Here is a 25028-nt window from a genome sequence, read left to right as displayed (position 1 = left end):
CAGGCAGTGACAGGGATTAAATCTCAGTCTGTGACTGGGATTGAACCTCAGTCAGTGATAGGGATTGAATCTCAGTCAGTGACAGGGATTGAGCCTCAGTCAGTGACAGGGATTGAAACTCAGTTAGTGACAGGGATTGATTCTCAGTCAGTGACAGGGATTGACCCTCAGACAGTGACAGGGATTGAATCTCAGTCAGTGACAGGGATTGAATCTCAGTTAGCAAAATGGGATTGAATCTCAGTCAGTGACAGGGATTGAACCTCAGTCAGTGACAGGAATTGAATCTCAATCAGTGACAGGGATTGAACCTCCGTCAGTGACAGGGATTGAACCTCTGTCAGTACAGTGATTGAATCTCAATCAGTGACTGGGATTGAGCCTCAGTCAGTGACAGGGATTGAAACTCAGACAGTGACGATGATTGAATCACAGTCAGTGACAGGGATTCAATCTCAGACAGTGACAGGGATTGAATCTCAGTATTTGACAGGGATTGAACCTCAGTCAGTGACAGGGATTGAATCTCAGTCAGTGACAGGGATTGAGCCTCAATCCGTGACAGGTATTGAGCCTCATGCTGTGACAGGGTTTGATCCTCAGTCAGTGACAGGGATTGAGCCTCAATCAGTGACTGGAATTGAATCTCATTCAGTGACAGGAATTGAATCTCAGTAAGTGACAGGGATTGAATCTCAGTCAGTGACAGGAAATGAATCCCTGTCAGTGACAGGGATTGAATCTCAGTCAGTGACAGGAATTGAATCTCAGTCAGTGACAGGGACTTTATCTCAGTCTGTGACAGGAATTGAATCTCAGTAAGTGACAGGAATTAAATCTCAGTCAGTGTTAGGGATTGAACCTCTGTCGTGACAGGGATTGAACCACAGTTAGTGACAGGGATTGAGCCTCAGTAGGTGACAGGAAGTGAATCTCAGCCAGTGACAGGGATTGAACCTCAATCAGTGACATGGATTGGATCTCAGTCAGTGACAGGGATTGAACCTTAGTCAGTGACAGGGATTGAACCTCAATCAGTGACAGTGATTGAACCTCAGTCAGTGACATGGATTGAATCTCAGTCAGTGACTGGCATTGACCCTCAGACAGTAACATGGATTGAGCCTCAGTCAGTGACAGGGATTGACCCTCATTTAGTGACAGGGATTGAACCTCCATCAGTGACAGGGATTGAACCTCAGTCAGTGACAAGGATTGAATCTCAGCCAGTGACAGGGATTGAACCACAATCAGTGACAGGGATTGAATCTCATTCAGTGACTGGCATTGACCCTCAGACAGTGACATGGATTGAATCTCAGCCAGTGACAGAGATTGAGCCTCAGTCAGAGACACGGATTGAGCCTCAGTAAGTGACAGGGATTGACCCTCAGACAGTGACAGGGATTTAATCTCAGTCAGTGACAGGGATTGAGCCTCAGTCAGTGACAGGGATTGAATCTCGTTTCCTGAGAGGGATTGAACCTCAGTCAGTGACAGGGATTGAGCCTCAGTCAGTGACAGGAAGAGAATCTCAGCCAGTGACAGAGATTGAACCTCAGACAGTGACTGGGATTGACTCTCAGTCTGTGACAGGGATTGAATCTCAGTCAGTGACAGGGAATGAATCTCAGACAGTGACCGGGATTGACTCTCAGTCTGTGACAGGGATTGAATCTCTGTCAGTGACAGGGATTGAATCTCAGACAGTGACAGGCATTGAATCTCAGTCTGTGACAGGGATTGAACCTCATTCAGTGACAGGGATTGAATCTCAGACAGTGACAGGGATTGAATCTCAGTCTGTGACAGGGATTAAACCTCAGTCAGTGACAGGGATTGAATCTCAGTCAGTGAATGGGATTGAATCTCAATTTGTGACTGCAATTGAATCTCTGCCAGTGACCTGGATTGACCCACAGACAGTGACAGGGATTGAATCTCAGTCAGTGAGAGGGATAGAGCCTCAGTCAGTGACAGGGATTGAATCTCATTTCGTGACAGGGATTGAATCTCTGTCAGTGACTGGGATTGACCCTCAGACAGTGACAGCAATTGAATCTCAATCAGTGAGAGGGATTGAACATCCTTTAGTGACAGGGATTGAACCTTAGACAGTGACTGGGATTGAATCTCAGTCAGTGACATCGATTGAGCCTCTGTCAGTGACAGGGATTGAACCTCAGTCAGTGACAAGGATTGACCCTCAGTCAGTGACAGGGATTGAATCTCAGTCAGTGGCAGGGATTGAATCTCAGTCAGTGACAGGGATTGAATCTAAATCTGTTACAGGTATTGACGCTCAGACAGTGATAGGAATGGAATCTCAGTCATTGACAGGCATTGAATCACAGTCAGTGACACGGGTTGAATCTCAGTCAGTGACAGGGATTGAATCTCAGTCAGTGAATGGGATTGAATCTCAATTTGTGACTGCAATTGAATCTCTGCCAGTGACCTGGATTGACCCACAGACAGTGACAGGGATTGAATCTCAGTCAGTGAGAGGGATAGAGCCTCAGTCAGTGACAGGGATTGAATCTCATTTCGTGACAGGGATTGAATCTCTGTCAGTGACTGGGATTGACCCTCAGACAGTGACAGCAATTGAATCTCAATCAGTGAGAGGGATTGAACATCCTTTAGTGACAGGGATTGAACCTTAGACAGTGACTGGGATTGAATCTCAGTCAGTGACATCGATTGAGCCTCTGTCAGTGACAGGGATTGAACCTCAGTCAGTGACAAGGATTGACCCTCAGTCAGTGACAGGGATTGAATCTCAGTCAGTGGCAGGGATTGAATCTCAGTCAGTGACAGGGATTGAATCTAAATCTGTTACAGGTATTGACGCTCAGACAGTGATAGGAATGGAATCTCAGTCATTGACAGGCATTGAATCACAGTCAGTGACACGGGTTGAATCTCAGTCAGTGACAGGGATTGAATCTCAGTCAGTGACAGGGATTGAAATTCAGTCAGTGACAGGGATTGAATCTCAGTCAGTCAGTGGGATTGAACATCAGTCAGTGACAGGGATTAAGCATCAGTCAGTGACAGTGATTGAACATGAGTCAGTGACAGCGATTGAACCTCAGTCAGTGACAGGGATTGAACCACATCTGTGACAGGGATTCAACCTCAGTCTGTGACATGGATTGAATCGAAGTTCGTGACAGGGATTGAATCTCTGTCAGTGATTGGGACTGATCCTCACACAGTAACAGGGATTGAATCTCAGTCAGTGACTGGGATTGAAACTTAGTTAGTGACAGGGATTGATTCTCAGTCAGTGACAGGGATGTAACCTCCATCAGTGACAGCGATTGAACCTCAGTCAGTGAAAGGGATTGAATCTCGGTCAGTGACAGGGATTGAATCTCAGTCTGTGACAGGGATTGAATCTCAGTCAGTGACAGGGATTGAATCTCAGTTAGTGACAGGGATTGAACATCCTTTAGTGACAGGGATTGAACCTTAGACAGTGACAGGGATAGAATCTCAGTCAGTGACATCGATTGAGCCTCTGTCAGTGACAGGAATTGAACCTCAGTCAGTGACAAGGATTGACCCTCAGTCAGTGACAGGGATTGAATCTCAGTCAGTGGCAGGGATTGAATCTCAGTCAGTGACAGGGATTGAATCTAAATCTGTTACAGGTATTGACGCTCAGACAGTGATAGGAATGGAATCTCAGTCATTGACAGGCATTGAATCACAGTCAGTGACACGGGTTGAATCTCAGTCAGTGACAGGGATTGAATCTCAGTCAGTGACAGGGATTGAAATTCAGTCAGTGACAGGGATTGAATCTCAGTCAGTCAGTGGGATTGAACATCAGTCAGTGACAGGGATTAAGCATCAGTCAGTAACAGTGATTGAACATGAGTCAGTGACAGCGATTGAACCTCAGTCAGTGACAGGGATTGAACCACAGTCTGTGACAGGGATTCAACCTCAGTCTGTGACAGGGATTGAATCGCAGTTCGTGACAGGGATTGAATCTCTGTCAGTGATTGGGATTGATCCTCACACAGTGACAGGGATTGAATCTCAGTCAGTGACTGGGATTGAAACTTAGTTAGAGACAGGGATTGATTCTCAGTCAGTGACAGGGATGTAACCTCCATCAGTGACAGGGATTGAACCTCAGTCAGTGAAAGGGATTGAATCTCGGTCAGTGACAGGGATTGAATCTCAGTCTGTGACAGGGATTGAATCTCAGTCAGTGACAGGGATTGAATCTCAGTTAGTGACAGGGATTGAATCTCAGTCAGTGACAGGGATTGAACCTCAGTCAGTGACAGGGATTGAATCTCAGTAAGTGACAGGGATTGAATCTCAGTCAGTGACAGGGATTGAATCTCAGTCAGTGACAGGGATTGAACCTCAGTCAGTGACAGGGATTGAATCTCAGTCAGTGACAGGGATTGAATCTCAGTCAGTGACAGGGATTGAATCTCAGTCATTGAGTGGGATTGAACATCAGTCAGTGACAGGGATTAAGCATCAGTCAGTGACAGTGATTGAACATGATTCAGTGACTGCGATTGAACCTCAGTCTGTGACAGGGATTGACCCTCAGACAGTGACAGGGATTGAATCTTAGTCATTGACAGTGATTCAGTTTCAGTCAGTGATCGGGATAGACCCTCAGTAAGTGACAGGGATTGAATCTCAGTCTGTGACAGGGATTGAATCTCAGTCTGTGAGGGGGATTGAAGCTCAGTGAGTGACAGGGATTGAACCTTAGTCATTGACAGGGATTGAACATCAGTCAGTGACAGATATTGAATCTCAGTCGTTGACAGGGGTTGAATCACAGTCTGTGACAGGGATTGAACCTCAGTCAGTGACAAATATTGAACCTCTGTCAGTGTCAGGGATTGAACCTTAGTCAGTGACAGTGATTGACTCTCAGTCTGTGACAGGGATTGAATCTCAGTCAGTGACTGGGATTGACCCTCAGACAGTGACAGGGATTGAATCTCAGTCAGTGACACGGATTGAGCCTCAGACAGTGACATGGATTGAACCTCAGTCAGTGATTGTGATTGAATCGCAGTCATTGACAGGGATTGAACATCAGTCACTGACAGATATTGAATCTCAATCAGTGACAGGGATTGACCCTCAGTCAGTGAAGGGATTGAACCTCAATCAGTGACAGGGATTGACCCTCAGTCAGTGACCGGGATTGAACCTCAGACAGTGACAGGGATTGAATCTCAGTCAGAGACAGGGATTGAGCCTCAGTCAGTGACGGGGATTGAGTGTCAGTCAGAGACAGGGATTGAGACTCAGTCAGTGACAGGCATTGAACCTCAGTCAGTGACAGGGATTGAAACTTAGTCAGTGAGAGGGATTGAACCTTAGTCAGTGATAGGGATTGAACCTCAGTCTGTGACAGGGATTCAACATCAGTCTGTGACAGGGTTTGAGCCTCAGTCAGTGGCAGGGTTTGAGTCTCAGTAAGTGACAGGGATTGTACCTCAGTCAGTGACAGGGATTGACCCTCAGTCAGTGACAGGGATTGAACCTCCGTCAGTGGCAGGGATTGTGCCTCAGTAAGTGACAGGGATTGAACCTCAGTCAGTGAACGGGATTGAACCTCAGTCAGTGACAGGGATTGAACCTCTGTCAGTGACTGGGATTGAACCTCAGTCAGTGACATGGATTGAATCACATGCCAGTGACAGGGAATGAATCTCAGTCTGTGACAGGGATTGACCCTCAGTCTGTGACAGGGATTGAAACTCAGTAAGTGACAGGGATTGAAAATCAGACAGTGACAGGGATTGAATCTCAGTTAGTGACAGGGATTGAACATCAGTCAGTGACAGGGAATGACACTCAGACAGTGACAGGGATTGAATCTCAGTCAGTTAAATGGGATTGAATCTCAGTCAGTGACAGGGATTAAACCTCAGTCAGTGACAGGAATTGCATCTCAATCAGTGACAGATATTGAAACTCCGTCATTGACAGGTATTGAACCTTAGTCAGTGACAGGGATTGAATCTCAGACAGCGACTGGGATTGAACCTTAGTCAGTGAACGGGATTGAACCTCAGTCAGTGACAGGGATTGAATCTCAGTCTGTGACAGGGATTGAACCTCCGTCAGTGACTGGGATTGAACCTCAGTCAGTGACATGGATTGAATCACATGCCAGTGACAGGGATTGAACCTCTGTCAGTGGCAGGGATTGAACCACAGTTAGTGACAGGGATTGAGCCTCAGTAGGTGACAGGAAGTGAATCTCAGTCAGTGACAGGGATTGAACCTCAATCAGTGACATGGATTGAATCTCAGTCAGTGACAGGGATTGAACCTTAGTCAGTGACAGGGATTGAACCTCAATCAGTGACATGGATTGAATCTCAGTCAGTGACAGGGATTGAACCTTAGTCAGTGACAGGGATTGAACCTCAATCAGTGACAGTGATTGAACCTTAGTCAGTGACATGGATTGAATCTCAGTCAGTGACAGGGATTGAATCTCAAACAGTGACAGGGATTGAATCTCAGTCTGTGACAGGGATTGAACCTCAGTCAGTGACAGGGATTGAATCACAGTCAGTGACAGGGATTGAGCCTCAGTCAGTGACTGGGATTGAATCTCAGTTAGGGACTGGGATTGAATCTCAGTTAGTGACAGGGATTGAGCCTCAGTCTGTGACAGATATTGAATCTCAGTCAGTGACAGGGATTGAGCCTCAGTCAGTGACAGGGATTGAGCCTCAGTAAGTGACAGGGATTGAATCTCAGTCAGTGACAGGGATTGAATCTCAGTCAGGGACAGGGATTGATCCTCCGTCAGTGACAGGGTTTGAACCTCAGTCAGTGACAGGGATTGAGCCTCAGTCAGTGACAGGGATTGAAACTCAGCCACTTACAGGGATCGAAACTCAATCAGTGATAGTGATTGAATCTCAGTCTGTGACAGGGATTGAACTTCAGTCAGTGACACGGATTGACCCTCATTTAGTGACAGGGATTGAACCTCAGTCATTGACAGTGATTGACCTTCAGTCAGTGACAGTAATTGAAACTCCACCAGTTACAGGGATTGAAACTCAGTCAGTGACAGTGATTGAATCTCAGTCTGTGACAGGGATTGAATCTCAGTTAGTGACAGGGATTGAGCCTCAGTCAGTGACAGGTATTGAATCTCAGTCAGTGTCAGGGATTGAACCTCAGTCAGTGATAGGGATTGAATCTCAGTCAGGGACCCGGATTGTTCCTCCGTCAGTGACAGGGATTGAACCTCAGTCAGTGACAGGGATTGAGCCTCAGTCAGTGACAGGAATTGAACGTCAGTCAGTGACAGGGTTTGAGCCTCAGTCAGTGACAGGGATTGAATCTCAGACAGTGACAGGGATTGAATCTCAGTCAGTGACAGGGATTGAACCTCAGACAGTTACAGGGATTGACCCTCATTTAGTGACAGGGATTGAACCTCAGTCAGTGACAGGGATTGACCCTCAGTCAGTGACAGGGATTGAATCTCAGCCAGTTACAGGGATTGAAACTCAGTCAGTGACAGTGATTGAATCTCAGTCTGTGACAGGGATTGAACCTCAGTCAGTGACAGGGTTTGAGCCTCAGTCAGTGACAGGGATTGAATCTCAGACAGTGACAGGGATTGAACCTCCATCAGAGACAGGGATTGAACCTCAGTCAGTGACAGGGATTGAATCTCAGTAAGTGTCAGGGATTGAACCTCAGTCAGTGATAGGGATTGAATATCAGTCAGGGACCCGGATTGTTCCTCCGTCAGTGACAGGAATTGAACCTCAGTCAGTGACAGGGATTGAGCCTCAGTCAGTGACAGGAATTGAACGTCAGTCAGTGACAGGGTTTGAGCCTCAGTCAGTGACAGGGATTGAATCTCAGTCAGTGACAGGGATTGAAATTCAGTCAGTGACAGGGATTGAATCTCAGTCAGTCAGTGGGATTGAACATCAGTCAGTGACAGGGATTAAGCATCAGTCAGTAACAGTGATTGAACATGAGTCAGTGACAGCGATTGAACCTCAGTCAGTGACAGGGATTGAACCACAGTCTGTGACAGGGATTCAACCTCAGTCTGTGACAGGGATTGAATCGCAGTTTGTGACAGGGATTGAATCTCTGTCAGTGATTGGGATTGATCCTCACACAGTGACAGGGATTGAATCTCAGTCAGTGACTGGGATTGAAACTTAGTTAGAGACAGGGATTGATTCTCAGTCAGTGACAGGGATGTAACCTCCATCAGTGACAGGGATTGAACCTCAGTCAGTGAAAGGGATTGAATCTCGGTCAGTGACAGGGATTGAATCTCAGTCTGTGACAGGGATTGAATCTCAGTCAGTGACAGGGATTGAATCTCAGTTAGTGACAGGGATTGAATCTCAGTCAGTGACAGGGATTGAACCTCAGTCAGTGACAGGGATTGAATCTCAGTAAGTGACAGGGATTGAATCTCAGTCAGTGACAGGGATTGAATCTCAGTCAGTGACAGGGATTGAACCTCAGTCAGTGACAGGGATTGAATCTCAGTCAGTGACAGGGATTGAATCTCAGTCAGTGACAGGGATTGAATCTCAGTCATTGAGTGGGATTGAACATCAGTCAGTGACAGGGATTAAGCATCAGTCAGTGACAGTGATTGAACATGATTCAGTGACTGCGATTGAACCTCAGTCTGTGACAGGGATTGACCCTCAGACAGTGACAGGGATTGAATCTTAGTCATTGACAGTGATTCAGTTTCAGTCAGTGATCGGGATAGACCCTCAGTAAGTGACAGGGATTGAATCTCAGACAGTGATAGTGATTGAATCTCAGTCTGTGACAGGGATTGAATCTCAGTCTGTGAGGGGGATTGAAGCTCAGTGAGTGACAGGGATTGAACCTTAGTCATTGACAGGGATTGAACATCAGTCAGTGACAGATATTGAATCTCAGTCGTTGACAGGGGTTGAATCACAGTCTGTGACAGGGATTGAACCTCAGTCAGTGACAAATATTGAACCTCTGTCAGTGTCAGGGATTGAACCTTAGACAGTGACAGTGATTGACTCTCAGTCTGTGACAGGGATTGAATCTCAGTCAGTGACTGGGATTGACCCTCAGACAGTGACAGGGATTGAATCTCAGTCAGTGACACGGATTGAGCCTCAGACAGTGACATGGATTGACCCTCAGTCAGTGATTGTGATTGAATCGCAGTCATTGACAGGGATTGAACATCAGTCACTGACAGATATTGAATCTCAATCAGTGACAGGGATTGACCCTCAGTCAGTGAAGGGATTGAACCTCAATCAGTGACAGGGATTGAACCTCAGACAGTGACAGGGATTGAATCTCAGTCAGAGACAGGGATTGAGCCTCAGTCAGTGACGGGGATTGAGTCTCAGTCAGAGACAGGGATTGAGACTCAGTCAGTGACAGGCATTGAACCTCCGTCAGTGACAGGGATTGAAACTTAGTCAGTGAGAGGGATTGAACCTTAGTCAGTGATAGGGATTGAACCTCAGTCTGTGACAGGGATTCAACATCAGTCTGTGACAGGGATTGAGCCTCAGTCAGTGGCAGGGTTTGAGTCTCAGTAAGTGACAGGGATTGTACCTCAGTCAGTGACAGGGATTGACCCTCAGTCAGTGACAGGGATTGAACCTCCGTCAGTGGCAGGGATTGTGCCTCAGTAAGTGACAGGGATTGAACCTCAGTCAGTGAACGGGATTGAACCTCAGTCAGTGACAGGGATTGAACCTCTGTCAGTGACTGGAATTGAACCTCAGTCAGTGACATGGATTGAATCACATGCCAGTGACAGGGAATGAATCTCAGTCTGTGACAGGGATTGACCCTCAGTCTGTGACAGGGATTGAAACTCAGTAAGTGACAGGGATTGAAAATCAGACAGTGACAGGGATTGAATCTCAGTTAGTGACAGGGATTGAACATCAGTCAGTGACAGGGAATGACACTCAGACAGTGACAGGGATTGAATCTCAGTCAGTTAAATGGGATTGAATCTCAGTCAGTGACAGGGATTAAACCTCAGTCAGTGACAGGAATTGCATCTCAATCAGTGACAGATATTGAAACTCCGTCATTGACAGGTATTGAACCTTAGTCAGTGACAGGGATTGAATCTCAGACAGCGACTGGGATTGAACCTTAGTCAGTGAACGGGATTGAACCTCAGTCAGTGACAGGGATTGAATCTCAGTCTGTGACAGGGATTGAACCTCCGTCAGTGACTGGGATTGAACCTCAGTCAGTGACATGGATTGAATCACATGCCAGTGACAGGGATTGAACCTCTGTCAGTGACAGGGATTGAACCACAGTTAGTGACAGGGATTGAGCCTCAGTAGGTGACAGGAAGTGAATCTCAGCCAGTGACAGGGATTGAACCTCAATCAGTGACATGGATTGAATCTCAGTCAGTGACAGGGATTGAACCTTAGTCAGTGACAGGGATTGAACCTCAATCAGTGACATGGATTGAATCTCAGTCAGTGACAGGGATTGAACCTTAGTCAGTGACAGGGATTGAACCTCAATCAGTGACAGTGATTGAACCTCAGTCAGTGACATGGATTGAATCTCAGTCAGTGACAGGGATTGAATCTCAAACAGTGACAGGGATTGAATCTCAGTCTGTGACAGGGATTGAACCTCAGTCAGTGACAGGGATTGAATCACAGTCAGTGACAGGGATTGAGCCTCAGTCAGTGACTGGGATTGAATCTCAGTTAGGGACTGGGATTGAATCTCAGTTAGTGACAGGGATTGAGCCTCAGTCTGTGACAGATATTGAATCTCAGTCAGTGACAGGGATTGAGCCTCAGTCAGTGACAGGGATTGAGCCTCAGTAAGTGACAGGGATTGAATCTCAGTCAGTGACAGGGATTGAATCTCAGTCAGGGACAGGGATTGATCCTCCGTCAGTGACAGGGTTTGAACCTCAGTCAGTGACAGGGATTGAGCCTCAGTCAGTGACAGGGATTGAAACTCAGCCACTTACAGGGATCGAAACTCAATCAGTGATAGTGATTGAATCTCAGTCTGTGACAGGGATTGAACTTCAGTCAGTGACACGGATTGACCCTCATTTAGTGACAGGGATTGAACCTCCGTCAGTGACAGGGATTGAACCTCAGTCATTGACAGTGATTGACCTTCAGTCAGTGACAGTAATTGAAACTCCACCAGTTACAGGGATTGAAACTCAGTCAGTGACAGTGATTGAATCTCAGTCTGTGACAGGGATTGAATCTCAGTTAGTGACAGGGATTGAGCCTCAGTCAGTGACAGGTATTGAATCTCAGTCAGTGTCAGGGATTGAACCTCAGTCAGTGATAGGGATTGAATCTCAGTCAGGGACCCGGATTGTTCCTCCGTCAGTGACAGGGATTGAACCTCAGTCAGTGACAGGGATTGAATCTCAGTCAGTGACAGGAATTGAACGTCAGTCAGTGACAGGGTTTGAGCCTCAGTCAGTGACAGGGATTGAATCTCAGACAGTGACAGGGATTGAATCTCAGTCAGTGACAGGGATTGAACCTCAGTCAGTGACAGGGATTGACCCTCATTTAGGGACAGGGATTGAACCTCAGTCAGTGACAGGGATTGACCCTCAGTCAGTGACAGGGATTGAATCTCAGCCAGTTACAGGGATTGAAACTCAGTCAGTGACAGTGATTGAATCTCAGTCTGTGACAGGGATTGAACCTCAGTCAGTGACAGGGTTTGAGCCTCAGTCAGTGACAGGGATTGAATCTCAGACAGTGACAGGGATTGAACCTCCATCAGAGACAGGGATTGAACCTCAGTCAGTGACAGGGATTGAATCTCAGTAAGTGTCAGGGATTGAACCTCAGTCAGTGATAGGGATTGAATCTCAGTCAGGGACCCGGATTGTTCCTCCGTCAGTGACAGGGATTGAACCTCAGTCAGTGACAGGGATTGAGCCTCAGTCAGTGACAGGAATTGAACGTCAGTCAGTGACAGGGTTTGAGCCTCAGTCAGTGACAGGGATTGAATCTCAGTCAGTGACAGGGATTGAACCTCAGTCAGTGACAGGGATTGACCCTCATTTAGTGACAGGGATTGAACCTCAGTCAGTGACAGGGATTGACCCTCAGTCAGTGACAGGGATTGAATCTCAGCCAGTTACAGGGATTGAAACTCAGTCAGTGACAGTGATTGAATCTCAGTCTGTGACAGGGATTGAACCTCAGTCAGTGACAGGGTTTGAGCCTCAGTCAGTGACAGGGATTGAATCTCAGACAGTGACAGGGATTGAACCTCCATCAGAGACAGGGATTGAACCTCAGTCAGTGACAGGGATTGAATCTCAGTAAGTGTCAGGGATTGAACCTCAGTCAGTGATAGGGATTGAATCTCAGTCAGGGACCCGGATTGTTCCTCCGTCAGTGACAGGGATTGAACCTCAGTCAGTGACAGGGATTGAGCCTCAGTCAGTGACAGGAATTGAACGTCAGTCAGTGACAGGGCTTGAGCCTCAGTCAGTGACAGGGATTGAATCTCAGTCAGTGACAGGGATTGAACCTCAGTCAGTGACAGGGATTGACCCTCATTTAGTGACAGGGATTGAGCCTCAGTAAGTGACAGGGATTGACCCTCAGACAGTTACAGGGATTGAAACTCAGTCAGTGACAGTGATTGAATCTCAGTCTGTGACAGGGATTGAACCTCAGTCAGTGACAGGGTTTGAGCCTCAGTCAGTGACAGGGATTGAATCTCAGACAGTGACAGGGATTGAACCTCCATCAGAGACATGGATTGAACCTCAGTCAGTGACAGGGATTGAATCTCAGTCATGGACAGGGATTGAATCTCAGTCAGTGACAGGGATTGAACCTCAGTCAGTGACAGGGATTGACCCTCATTTAGTGACAGGGATTGAACCTCAGTCAGTGACAGGGATTGACCCTCAGTCAGTGACAGAGATTGAATCTCAGCCAGTTACAGGGATTGAAACTCAGTCAGTGACAGTGATTGAATCTCAGTCTGTGACAGGGATTGAACCTCAGTCAGTGACAGGGTTTGAGACTCAGTCAGTGACAGGGATTGAATCTCAGACAGTGACAGGGATTGAACCTCCATCAGAGACATGGATTGAACCTCAGTCAGTGACAGGGATTGAATCTCAGTCATGGACAGGGATTGAACCTCAGTCAGTGACAGGAATTGCATCTCAATCAGTGACAGGGATTGAACCTCCGTCAGTGACAGGTATTGACCTTAGTCAGTGACAGGGATTGAATCTCAGACAGTGACATGGATTGGACCTTCGTCAGTGACCGGGATTGAATCTCAGTTAGAGACTGGGATTCAATCTCAGTCAGTGACTGGCATTGACCCTCAGACAGTAACATGGATTGAGCCTCAGTCAGTGACAGGGATTGACCCTCAGTCAGTGACAGGGATTGAACCTCAGTCAGTGACAGGGATTGAATCTCAGTCAGTGACAGGGATTGAATCTCAGTCAGTGACAGGGATTGAATCTCAGTCATTGAGTGGGATTGAACATCAGTCAGTGACAGGGATTAAGCATCAGTCAGTGACAGTGATTGAACATGATTCAGTGACTGCGATTGAACCTCAGTCTGTGACAGGGATTGACCCTCAGACAGTGACAGGGATTGAATCTTAGTCATTGACAGTGATTCAGTTTCAGTCAGTGATCGGGATAGACCCTCAGTAAGTGACAGGGATTGAATCTCAGACAGTGATAGTGATTGAATCTCAGTCTGTGACAGGGATTGAATCTCAGTCTGTGAGGGGGATTGAAGATCAGTGAGTGACAGGGATTGAACCTTAGTCATTGACAGGGATTGAACATCAGTCAGTGACAGATATTGAATCTCAGTCGTTGACAGTGGTTGAATTACAGTCTGTGACATGGATTGAACCTCAATCAGTGACAAAGATTGAACCTCTGTCAGTGTCAGGGATTGAACCTTAGTCAGAGACAGTGATTGACTCTCAGTCTGTGACAGGGATTGAATCTCAGTCAGTGACAGGGATTAAACCTCAGTCAGTGACAGGAATTGCATCTCAATCAGTGACAGATATTGAAACTCTGTCATTGACAGGTATTGAACCTTAGTCAGTGACAGGGATTGAATCTCAGACAGCGACTGGGATTGAACCTTAGTCAGTGAACGGGATTGAACCTCAGTCAGTGACAGGGATTGAATCTCAGTCTGTGACAGGGATTGAACCTCCGTCAGTGACTGGGATTGAACCTCCGTCAGTGACTGGGATTGAATCACATGCCAGTGACAGGGATTGAACCACAGTTAGTGACAGGGATTGAGCCTCAGTAGGTGACAGGAAGTGAATCTCAGCCAGTGACAGGGATTGAACCTCAATCAGTGACATGGATTGAATCTCAGTCAGTGACAGGGATTGAACCTTAGTCAGTGACAGGGATTGAACCTCAATCAGTGACATGGATTGAATCTCAGTCAGTGACAGGGATTGAACCTTAGTCAGTGACAGGGATTGAACCTCAATCAGTGACAGTGATTGAACCTCAGTCAGTGACATGGATTGAATCTCAGTCAGTGACAGGGATTGAATCTCAAACAGTGACAGGGATTGAATCTCAGTCTGTGACAGGGATTGAACCTCAGTCAGTGACAGGGATTGAATCACAGTCAGTGACAGGGATTGAGCCTCAGTCAGTGACTGGGATTGAATCTCAGTTAGGGACTGGGATTGAATCTCATTTAGTGACAGGGATTGAGCCTCAGTCTGTGACAGATATTGAATCTCAGTCAGTGACAGGGATTGAGCCTCAGTCAGTGACAGGGATTGAGCCTCAGTAAGTGACAGGGATTGAATCTCAGTCAGTGACAGGGATTGAATCTCAGTCAGGGACAGGGATTGATCCTCCGTCAGTGACAGGGTTTGAACCTCAGTCAGTGACAGGGATTGAGCCTCAGTCAGTGACAGGGATTGAAACTCAGCCACTTACAGGGATCGAAACTCAATCAGTGATAGTGATTGAATCTCAGTCTGTGACAGGGATTGAACTTCAGTCAGTGACACGGATTGAACCTCAGTCAGTGACAGTGATTGAACCTCCGTCAGTGACAGGGATTGAACCTCAGTCATTGACAGTGATTGACCTTCAGTCGGTGACAGTAATTGAAACTCCACCAGTTACAGGGATTGAAACTCAGTCAGTGACAGTGATTGAATCTCAGTCTGTGACAGGGATTGAATCTCAGTTAGTGACAGGGATTGAGCCTCAGTCAGTGACAGGTATTGAATCTCAGTCAGTGTCAGGGATTGAACCTCAGTCAGTGATAGGGATTGAATCTCAGTCAGGGACCCGGATTGTTCCTCCGTCAGTGACAGGGATTGAACCTCAGTCAGTGACAGGGATTGAGCCTCAGTCAGTGACAGGAATTGAACGTCAGTCAGTGACAGGGTTTGAGCCTCAGTCAGTGACAGGGATTGAATCTCAGACAGTGACAGGGATTGAATCTCAGTCAGTGACAGGGATTGAAACTCAGTCAGTGACAGGGATTGACCCTCATTTAGTGACAGGGATTGAACCTCAGTCAGTGACAGGGATTGACCCTCAGTCAGTGACAGGGATTGAATCTCAGCCAGTTACAGGGATTGAAACTCAGTCAGTGACAGTGATTGAATCTCAGTCTGTGACAGGGATTGAACCTCAGTCAGTGACAGGGTTTGAGCCTCAGTCAGTGACAGGGATTGAATCTCAGACAGTGACAGGGATTGAACCTCCATCAGAGACAGGGATTGAACCTCAGTCAGTGACAGGGATTGAATCTCAGTAAGTGTCAGGGATTGAACCTCCGTCAGTGATAGGGATTGAATCTCAGTCAGGGACCCGGATTGTTCCTCCGTCAGTGACAGGGATTGAACCTCAGTCAGTGACAGGGATTGAGCCTCAGTCAGTGACAGGAATTGAACGTCAGTCAGTGACAGGGTTTGAGCCTCAGTCAGTGACAGGGATTGAATCTCAGACAGTGACAGGGATTGAATCTCAGTCAGTGACAGGGATTGAAACTCAGTCAGTGACAGGGATTGACCCTCATTTAGTGACAGGGATTGAACCTCAGTCAGTGACAGGGATTGACCCTCAGTCAGTGACAGGGATTGAATCTCAGCCAGTTACAGGGTTTGAGCCTCAGTCAGTGACAGCGATTGAATCTCAGACAGTGACAGGGATTGAACCTCCATCAGAGACAGGGATTGAACCTCAGTCAGTGACAGGGATTGAGCCTCAGTCAGTGACAGGAATTGAACGTCAGTCAGTGACAGGGTTTGAGCCTCAGTCAGTGATAGGGATTGAATCTAACTGAGCCTCAGTCTGAGGCTCAGGGATTGAATCTCAGACAGTGACAGGGATTGAACCTCCATCAGAGACATGGATTGAACCTCAGTCAGTGACAGGGATTGAATCTCAGTCATGGACAGGGATTGAATCTCAGTCAGTGACAGGGATTGAACCTCAGTCAGTGACAGGGATTGACCCTCATTTAGTGACAGGGATTGAACCTCAGTCAGTGACAGGGATTGACCCTCAGTCAGTGACAGGGATTGAATCTCAGCCAGTTACAGGGATTGAAACTCAGTCAGTGACAGTGATTGAATCTCAGTCTGTGACAGGGATTGAACCTCAATCAGTGACAGGGTTTGAGCCTCAGTCAGTGACGGGGATTGAATCTCAGACAGTGACAGGGATTGAACCTCCATCAGAGACATGGATTGAACCTCAGTCAGTGACAGGGATTGAATCTCAGTCATGGACAGGGATTGAACCTCAATCAGTGACAGGAATTGAATCTCAATCAGTGACAGGGATTGAACCTCAGTTAGTGACTGGGATTGAATCTCAGTTAGGGACTGGGATTGAATCTCAGTTAGTGACAGGGATTGAGCCTCAGTCTGTGACAGATATTGAATCTCAGTCAGTGACAGGGATTGAGCCTCAGTCAGTGACAGGGATTCAGCCTCAGTAAGTGACAGGGATTGAATCTCAGTCAGTGACAGGGATTGAATCTCAGTCAGGGACAGGGATTGATCCTCCGTCAGTGACAGGGTTTGAACCTCAGTCAGTGACAGGGATTGAGCCTCAGTCAGTGACAGGGATTGAAACTCAGCCACTTACAGGGATCGAAACTCAATCAGTGATAGTGATTGAATCTCAGTCTGTGACAGGGATTGAACTTCAGTCAGTGACACGGATTGAACCTCAGTCAGTGACAGGGATTGAACCTCCGTCAGTGACAGGGATTGAACCTCAGTCATTGACAGTGATTGACCTTCAGTCAGTGACAGTAATTGAAACTCCACCAGTTACAGGGATTGAAACTCAGTCAGTGACAGTGATTGAATCTCAGTCTGTGACAGGGATTGAATCTCAGTTAGTGACAGGGATTGAGCCTCAGTCAGTGACAGGTATTGAATCTCAGTCAGTGTCAGGGATTGAACCTCAGTCAGTGAAAAGGATTGAATCTCAGTCAGGGACCCGGATTGTTCCTCCGTCAGTGACAGGGATTGAACCTCAGTCAGTGACAGGGATTGAGCCTCAGTCAGTGACAGGAATTGAACGTCAGTCAGTGACAGGGTTTGAGCCTCAGTCAGTGACAGGGATTGAATCTCAGACAGTGACAGGGATTGAATCTCAGTCAGTGACAGGGATTGACCCTCATTTAGTGACAGGGATTGAACCTCAGTCAGTGACAGGGATTGACCCTCAGTCAGTGACAGGGATTGAATCTCAGCCAGTTACAGGGTTTGAGCCTCAGTCAGTGACAGCGATTGAATCTCAGACAGTGACAGGGATTGAACCTCCATCAGAGACAGGGATTGAACCTCAGTCAGTGACAGGGATTGAATCTCAGTAAGTGTCAGGGATTGAACCTCAGTCAGTGATAGGGATTGAATCTCAGTCAGGGACCCGGATTGTTCCTCCGTCAGTGACAGGGATTGAACCTCAGTCAGTGACAGGGATTGAGCCTCAGTCAGTGACAGGAATTGAACGTCAGTCAGTGACAGGGTTTGAGCCTCAGTCAGTGACAGGGATTGAATCTCAGACAGTGACAGGGATTGAATCTCAGTCAGTGACAGGGATTGAACCTCAGTCAGTGACAGGGATTGACCCTCATTTAGTGACAGGGATTGAACCTCAGTCAGTGACAGGGATTGACCCTCAGTCAGTGACAGGGATTGAATCTCAGCCAGTTACAGGGATTGAAACTCAGTCAGTGACAGTGATTGAATCTCAGTCTGTGACAGGGATTGAACCTCAGTCAGTGACAGGGTTTGAGCCTCAGTCAGTGACAGGGATTGAATCTCAGACAGTGACAGGGATTGAACCTCCATCAGAGACATGGATTGAACCTCAGTCAGTGACAGGGATTGAATCTCAGTCATGGACAGGGATTGAATCTCAGTCAGTGACAGGGATTGAACCTCAGTCAGTGACAGGGATTGACCCTCATTTAGTGACAGGGATTGAACCTCAGTCAGTGACAGGGATTGACCCTCAGTCAGTGACAGGGATTGAATCTCAGCCAGTTACAGGGATTGAAACTCAGTCAGTGACAGTGATTGAATCTCAGTCTGTGACAGGGATTGAACCTCAGTCAGTGACAGGGTTTGAGCCTCAGTCAGTGACGGGGATTGAATCTCAGACAGTGACAGGGATTGAACCTCCATCAGAGACATGGATTGAACCTCAGTCAGTGACAGGGATTGAATCTCAGTCATGGACAGGGATTGAACCTCAGTCAGTGACAGGAATTGAATCTCAATCAGTGACAGGGATTGAACCTCCGTCAGTGACAGGTATTGACCTTAGTCAGTGACAGGGATTGAATCTCAGACAGTGACATGGATTGGACCTTCGTCAGTGACCGGGATTGAATCTCAGTTAGAGACTGGGATTCAATCTCAGTCAGTGACTGGCATTGACCCTCAGACAGTAACATGGATTGAGCCTCAGTCAGTGACAGGGATTGACCCTCAGTCAGTGACAGGGATTGAACCTCAGTCAGTGACAGGGATTGAATCTCAGTCAGTGACAGGGATTGAATCTCAGTCAGTGACAGGGATTGAATCTCAGTCATTGAGTGGGATTGAACATCAGTCAGTGACAGGGATTAAGCATCAGTCAGTGACAGTGATTGAACATGATTCAGTGACAGCGATTGAACTTCAGTCTGTGACAGGGATTGACCCTCAGACAGTGACAGGGATTGAATCTTAGTCATTGACAGTGATTCAGTTTCAGTCAGTGATCGGGATAGACCCTCAGTAAGTGACAGGGATTGAATCTCAGACAGTGATAGTGATTGAATCTCAGTCTGTGACAGGGATTGAATCTCAGTCTGTGAGGGGGATTGAAGATCAGTGAGTGACAGGGATTGAACCTTAGTCATTGACAGGGATTGAACATCAGTCAGTGACAGATATTGAATCTCAGTCGTTGACAGTGGTTGAATCACAGTCTGTGACAGGGATTGAACCTCAATCAGTGACAAAGATTGAACCTCTGTCAGTGTCAGGGATTGAACCTTAGTCAGAGACAGTGATTGACTCTCAGTCTGTGACAGGGATTGAATCTCAGTCAGTGACAGGGATTAAACCTCAGTCAGTGACAGGAATTGCATCTCAATCAGTGACAGATATTGAAACTCCGTCATTGACAGGTATTGAACCTTAGTCAGTGACAGGGATTGAATCTCAGACAGCGACTGGGATTGAACCTTAGTCAGTGAACGGGATTGAACCTCAGTCAGTGACAGGGATTGAATCTCAGTCTGTGACAGGGATTGAACCTCCGTCAGTGACTGGGATTGAACCTCAGTCAGTGACATGGATTGAATCACATGCCAGTGACAGGGATTGAACCTCTGTCAGTGACAGGGATTGAACCACAGTTAGTGACAGGGATTGAGCCTCAGTAGGTGACAGGAAGTGAATCTCAGCCAGTGACAGGGATTGAACCTCAATCAGTGACATGGATTGAATCTCAGTCAGTGACAGGGATTGAACCTTAGTCAGTGACAGGGATTGAACCTCAATCAGTGACATGGATTGAATCTCAGTCAGTGACAGGGATTGAACCTTAGTCAGTGACAGGGATTGAACCTCAATCAGTGACAGTGATTGAACCTCAGTCAGTGACATGGATTGAATCTCAGTCAGTGACAGGGATTGAATCTCAAACAGTGACAGGGATTGAATCTCAGTCTGTGACAGGGATTTAACCTCAGTCAGTGACAGGGATTGAATCACAGTCAGTGACAGGGATTGAGCCTCAGTCAGTGACTGGGATTGAATCTCAGTTAGGGACTGGGATTGAATCTCAGTTAGTGACAGGGATTGAGCCTCAGTCTGTGACAGATATTGAATCTCAGTCAGTGACAGGGATTGAGCCTCAGTCAGTGACAGGGATTCAGCCTCAGTAAGTGACAGGGATTGAATCTCAGTCAGTGACAGGGATTGAATCTCAGTCAGGGACAGGGATTGATCCTCCGTCAGTGACAGGGTTTGAACCTCAGTCAGTGACAGGGATTGAGCCTCAGTCAGTGACAGGGATTGAAACTCAGCCACTTACAGGGATCGAAACTCAATCAGTGATAGTGATTGAATCTCAGTCTGTGACAGGGATTGAACTTCAGTCAGTGACACGGATTGAACCTCAGTCAGTGACAGTGATTGAACCTCCGTCAGTGACAGGGATTGAACCTCAGTCATTGACAGTGATTGACCTTCAGTCAGTGACAGTAATTGAAACTCCACCAGTTACAGGGATTGAAACTCAGTCAGTGACAGTGATTGAATCTCAGTCTGTGACAGGGATTGAATCTCAGTTAGTGACAGGGATTGAGCCTCAGTCAGTGACAGGTATTGAATCTCAGTCAGTTTCAGGGATTGAACCTCAGTCAGTGATAGGGATTGAATCTCAGTCAGGGACCCGGATTGTTCCTCCGTCAGTGACAGGGATTGAACCTCAGTCAGTGACAGGGATTGAGCCTCAGTCAGTGACAGGAATTGAACGTCAGTCAGTGACAGGGTTTGAGCCTCAGTCAGTGACAGGGATTGAATCTCAGACAGTGACAGGGATTGAATCTCAGTCAGTGACAGGGATTGAACCTCAGTCAGTGACAGGGATTGACCCTCATTTAGTGACAGGGATTGAACCTCAGTCAGTGACAGGGATTGACCCTCAGTCAGTGACAGGGATTGAATCTCAGCCAGTTACAGGGATTGAAACTCAGTCAGTGACAGTGATTGAATCTCAGTCTGTGACAGGGATTGAACCTCAGTCAGTGACAGGGTTTGAGCCTCAGTCAGTGACAGGGATTGAATCTCAGACAGTGACAGGGATTGAACCTCCATCAGAGACAGGGATTGAACCTCAGTCAGTGACAGGGATTGAATCTCAGTCATGGACAGGGATTGAATCTCAGTCAGTGACAGGGATTGAACCTCAGTCAGTGACAGGGATTGACCCTCATTTAGTGACAGGGATTGAACCTCAGTCAGTGACAGGGATTGACCCTCAGTCAGTGACAGGGATTGAATCTCAGCCAGTTACAGGGATTGAAACTCAGTCAGTGACAGTGATTGAATCTCAGTCTGTGACAGGGATTGAACCTCAGTCAGTGACAGGGTTTGAGCCTCAGTCAGTGACAGGGATTGAATCTCAGACAGTGACAGGGATTGAACCTCCCTCAGAGACATGGATTGAACCTCAGTCAGTGACAGGGATTGAATCTCAGTCATGGACAGGGATTGAACCTCAGTCAGTGACAGGAATTGAATCTCAATCAGTGACAGGGATTGAACCTCCGTCAGTGACAGGTATTGACCTTAGTCAGTGACAGGGATTGAATCTCAGACAGTGACATGGATTGGACCTTCGTCAGTGACCGGGATTGAATCTCAGTTAGAGACTGGGATTCAATCTCAGTCAGTGACTGGCATTGACCCTCAGACAGTAACATGGATTGAGCCTCAGTCAGTGACAGGGATTGACCCTCAGTCAGTGACAGGGATTAAACCTCAGTCAGTGACAGGGATTGAATCTCAGTCAGTGACAGGGATTGAATCTCAGTCAGTGACAGGGATTGAATCTCAGTCATTGAGTGGGATTGAACATCAGTCAGTGACAGGGATTAAGCATCAGTCAGTGACAGTGATTGAACATGATTCAGTGACTGCGATTGAACCTCAGTCTGTGACAGGGATTGACCCTCAGACAGTGACAGGGATTGAATCTTAGTCATTGACAGTGATTCAGTTTCAGTCAGTGATCGGGATAGACCCTCCGTAAGTGACAGGGATTGAATCTCAGACAGTGATAGTGATTGAATCTCAGTCTATGACAGGGATTGAATCTCAGTCTGTGAGGGGGATTGAAGATCAGTGAGTGACAGGGATTGAACCTTAGTCATTGACAGGGATTGAACATCAGTCAGTGACAGATATTGAATCTCAGTCGTTGACAGTGGTTGAATCACAGTCTGTGACAGGGATTGAACCTCAATCAGTGACAAAGATTGAACCTCTGTCAGTGTCAGGGATTGAACCTTAGTCAGTGACAGTGATTGACTCTCAGTCTGTGACAGGGATTGAATCTCAGTCAGTGACAGGGATTAAACCTCAGTCAGTGACAGGAATTGCATCTCAATCAGTGACAGATATTGAAACTCCGTCATTGACAGGTATTGAACCTTAGTCAGTGACAGGGATTGAATCTCAGACAGCGACTGGGATTGAACCTTAGTCAGTGAACGGGATTGAACCTCAGTCAGTGACAAGGATTGAATCTCAGTCTGTGACAGGGATTGAACCTCCGTCAGTGACTGGGATTGAACCTCAGTCAGTGACATGGATTGAATCACATGCCAGTGACAGGGATTGAACCACAGTTAGTGACAGGGATTGAGCCTCAGTAGGTGACAGGAAGTGAATCTCAGCCAGTGACAGGGATTGAACCTCAATCAGTGACATGGATTGAATCTCAGTCAGTGACAGGGATTGAACCTTAGTCAGTGACAGGGATTGAACCTCAATCAGTGACATGGATTGAATCTCAGTCAGTGACAGGGATTGAACCTTAGTCAGTGACAGGGATTGAACCTCAATCAGTGACAGTGATTGAACTTCAGTCAGTGACATGGATTGAATCTCAGTCAGTGACAGGGATTGAATCTCAAACAGTGACAGGGATTGAATCTCAGTCTGTGACAGGGATTGAACCTCAGTCAGTGACAGGGATTGAATCACAGTCAGTGACAGGGATTGAGCCTCAGTCAGTGACTGGGATTGAATCTCAGTTAGGGACTGGGATTGAATCTCAGTTAGTGACAGGGATTGAGCCTCAGTCTGTGACAGATATTGAATCTCAGTCAGTGACAGGGATTGAGCCTCAGTCAGTGACAGGGATTGAGCCTCAGTAAGTGACAGGGATTGAATCTCAGTCAGTGACAGGGATTGAATCTCAGTCAGGGACAGGGATTGATCCTCCGTCAGTGACAGGGTTTGAACCTCAGTCAGTGACAGGGATTGACCCTCAGTCAGTGACAGGAATTGATCCTCCGTCAGTGACAGGGATTGAGCCTCAGTCAGTGACAGGGATTGAAACTCAGCCACTTACAGGGATCGAAACTCAATCAGTGATAGTGATTGAATCTCAGTCTGTGACAGGGATTGAACTTCAGTCAGTGACACGATTGACCCTCATTTAGTGACAGGGATTGAACCTCCGTCAGTGACAGGGATTGAACCTCAGTCATTGACAGTGATTGACCTTCAGTCAGTGACAGTAATTGAAACTCCACCAGTTACAGGGATTGAAACTCAGTCAGTGACAGTGATTGAATCTCAGTCTGTGACAGGGATTGAATCTCAGTTAGTGACAGGGATTGAGCCTCAGTCAGTGACAGGTATTGAATCTCAGTCAGTGACAGGGATTGAGCCTCAGTCAGTCACAGGGATTGAGCCTCAGTAAGTGTCAGGGATTGAACCTCAGTCAGTGATAGGGATTGAATCTCAGTCAGGGACCCGGATTGTTCCTCCGTCAGTGACAGGGATTGAACCTCAGTCAGTGACAGGTATTGAGCCTCAGTCAGTGACAGGAATTGAACGTCAGTCAGTGACAGGGTTTCAGCCTCAGTCAGTGACAGGGATTGAATCTCAGACAGTGACAGGGATTGAATCTCAGTCAGTGACAGGGATTGAACCTCAGTCAGTGACAGAGATTGACCCTCATTTAGTGACAGAGATTGAACCTCAGTCAGTGACAGGGATTGACCCTCAGTCAGTGACAGGGATTGAATCTCAGCCAGTTACAGGGATTGAAACTCAGTCAGTGACAGTGATTGAATCTCAGTCTGTGACAGGGATTGAACCTCAGTCAGTGACAGGGTTTGAGCCTCAGTCAGTGACAGGGATTGAATGTCAGACAGTGACAGGGATTGAACCTCCATCAGAGACAGGGATTGAACCTCAGTCAGTGACAGGGATTGAATCTCAGTAAGTGTCAGGGATTGAACCTCAGTCAGTGATAGGGATTGAATCTCAGTCAGGGACCCGGATTGTTCCTCCGTCAGTGACAGGGATTGAACCTCAGTCAGTGACAGGGATTGAGCCTCAGTCAGTGACAGGAATTGAACGTCAGTCAGTGACAGGGTTTGAGCCTCAGTCAGTGACAGGGATTGAATCTCAGACAGTGACAGGGATTGAATCTCAGTCAGTGACAGGGATTGAACCTCAGTCAGTGACAGGGATTGACCCTCATTTAGTGACAGGGATTGAACCTCAGTCAGTGACAGGGATTAACCCTCAGTCAGTGACAGGGATTGAATCTCAGCCAGTTACAGGGATTGAAACTTAGTCAGTGACAGTGATTGAATCTCAGTCTGTGACAGGGATTGAACCTCAGTCAGTGACAGGGTTTGATCCTCAGTCAGTGACAGGGATTGAATCTCAGACAG

This window comes from Chiloscyllium plagiosum, unplaced genomic scaffold, assembly GCF_037043375.1.
Source record: "Chiloscyllium plagiosum isolate Xiang-an unplaced genomic scaffold, Cpla_swu_hap1 HiC_scaffold_50, whole genome shotgun sequence".
In the NCBI taxonomy this organism is placed as follows: Eukaryota; Metazoa; Chordata; class Chondrichthyes; order Orectolobiformes; family Hemiscylliidae; genus Chiloscyllium; species Chiloscyllium plagiosum.
Note: the sequence above shows the minus strand (reverse complement) of the source record.